The sequence below is a fragment of the Vicugna pacos genome, unplaced genomic scaffold (genome assembly GCF_048564905.1).
Source record: "Vicugna pacos unplaced genomic scaffold, VicPac4 scaffold_5, whole genome shotgun sequence".
Lineage (NCBI taxonomy): Eukaryota > Metazoa > Chordata > Mammalia > Artiodactyla > Camelidae > Vicugna > Vicugna pacos.
The window spans coordinates 1,294,380-1,296,898 of record NW_027328726.1 but is presented as its reverse complement, the minus strand read 5'-3'; positions in this window follow the sequence as shown (position 1 = coordinate 1,296,898).

Sequence of the window (2,519 nt, the reverse complement as noted above, 5' to 3'; positions counted from 1 at the left end):
ACGGGACGTTCATGGTGAACGTGGCCTCTCTTCTCGTTCTGCCTGCGGGCCCCTCGCCTCTCCTCCACCGCCCGTGGGTGGCGGGGGCAAGGAAGGGGTGCGGACTCCGGCCCGACCTCGGTCTCCCGTGCCTCGTGGTGTCGGCGGGGCCGGGGTCTTGTGACGCGGCAGACACCTCTCGCCTCCTCGCCTGCTCGGCGTCTTGTCTCGCGAGCGGCCCTCCCCCGCGGTGGGGGAGGGCTGCCCCCGCCGCCACGCCACGTATCCCCTCGCCGGGGTGCGAGCGTGTCTCGCCTTGGCCCTCTGTGGTGCCCCTGGAGCGCTCCAGGTTGTCCCTCAGGTGCCCGAGGCCGAGCGGTGGCATCGCTTCCCGTCCCCAGCGTGTCCTCTCGGGTAACCCCTGCGGTGGTCGTGTGTGCCGAGCCACTCTCTTGAGCAGTGGCGGAGGGGTCGAGACGGTAAGCGAGGCGTGGCCCCGCTCCCCACCCTCGGTTGGGGCCGGGGCCGCCTCCTGGTCGTCGTCCTCACCCTGTACGGGGGGGACTGACGTGGCCGGGCGCACGCCGGGTGGGTCCCCCCCTCTGCGGGGCTCGCGCCCGGGCGTGGGAGCGGACGTGGTGGGGCCGGGTGATGTGCCGGTGGGGGCGGGCGCCTGTCTCGTCCCCACGCGGCCTTGGGTGCGTCTCCTCGCGAGGCGGCACGGGCTTTCCCCGGCCCCGACCGCGAACGCTCGCTTTTCGGCCCGCTGCTTACCCCTACCGCAGGCCCCTCCTGCCCAGCCGAGCGCTGACGTCCACCTCGGCGGACTTCCGTAGGCCTGAAGGGGGCCCCCGCTGGGTAGGGGGCGATGCGCCCTCGGTGAGAAAGCCTTCTCTAGCGATCTGAGAGGGGAGCCTTGGGGGGTACCGGACAACCCCCAGCCGCCGCTCCTCCATCCAGAGCGTGCAGTCGCCACGGGGAAGCGACTGCCGCAGCGTGTGGGCAGGGCCCCGCCGCTTTGGCGTGTGGGTTGCGCCGGCCCCGCGGCGGGGCCGTGTGCTGCTCTTTGCCTGCTGTGGCCCGCGCCTCCCCCCTCCGAGTCGGGGGAGGGTTCTGCCGGGCCGGGCCGGGCCGGGCCGGGCCCGGCGTCTGGCGCGGGGCCGTGCGAGCGCGCGTGCGTGCGCGCGGGCTTTGCCTCCCCGGTGCGTGCCGTGGGGGGAGGGGCAAGGCGGTCCACCCCGACTTTGCCCCCCGTTGTCTCCCCGCCGCGAGGAGCCACCCCACGTGTTCCGGTCCCGAGCCGCAGCCACCGGTGGCGGTGCGTGGGCTACGGGTCGGGCCGCCTCGCTCGGGAGCGTTTCCCCGGGCCGCGAGGCCTGGGGGCGAGCCAGACGAAGCAGGATGATGTGGGTGGTGGACGGACAGACCGGACAGACAGACGGACGAGTGAGCGAGCGGAAGGGGCTACCCTCTGGAGTGGGGGTTAGCCTGCTGCGCGCGAGTCCCGGCGGCGGGGCCGGGGTGTGGGAGGAACCGCCGAGGGTTGGCTGAGGCCGGCCGGCGTCCTGGGCGTCGCGGGGCCGCCCCCACGTGTGGGGGTGGTGGGATCCTGCGCTTGTTTCCCCGGCGGCCCGGTCGTGTCTCGGGATTTCCCCTTCCCTGGGCTGGTGTCCGCCCACACCCCCGACCCCTGCGGCCGTCGCTCTTGTGCGCGAGCGGCCCCTCCTCGTCGTCGCCGGCCCTCCCCTGCCCGGACCGATGGCCACCCGCGCCGAGCTTTTCCACCACCGACCCACCCCCCCGTCCTGGGACCAGTACGTGGCCTCACCGCGTGTGGGTGCTGTCCCTCCCCTGGAGGCGGCCCCGGGTGAGGCGTCGTCGGACCCGACGGGGGGGTGGAGGCGGGGTGCTTCGGCACGGCACGAACGTTTTGTTTTGGGTGTGCGTCGGGGCAGGGCAGCGCCGGCCCGTGCGGCGGGAGAGCCTTGCGGTGGGCCGTTCTGAGGCTCTGCGGTGTCGGGCGAGGGTGGCCCTGAGCCCCCGTGAGGGGTGCCGTGGGGGCGCCGAGGAGAGAGAGTGCCAGTCGGCGCCGTGGGTGCCGCGGGACCGCCCCCGTGCCGGAGGGCCTGTGGCGGTGAGACCCCGTGTCGCACCCCGGCGGCCGACTCGCGTCTGGGTTTCTGGCGCGGGCCCCTGGCGGTGGCTCTACGGCCCTCCTCTCCCGCTTGCCGGCTTCCAGGCGGCGTCGCCCGTCCGCGGGCGCGCCGGCCGTGTGCCGCTGCCTCCTCGCTCGTCCTGTCCTCTCTCTGTCCGTCCGTCCTTCCCACTTGTCCGCTCCGTCCGTCCGCCCGTCCCCTGGGGCCGCGCCCCGGTGCGTTTCGCTTCCCGGGCCCGCCGCGGCCCGACTCCGTGTCTGCCGCCGCCGCCCGCCCGCCCGCGGGCGTCGTCGCGTGCGGGCGAGGGCCCGTCGTCCCCCGCCGCCACGCCCCGCTCAGCCGCGCTCGCCCGAGTGCGAGTCGGGCCCCGGCTGGCCGTCGTGG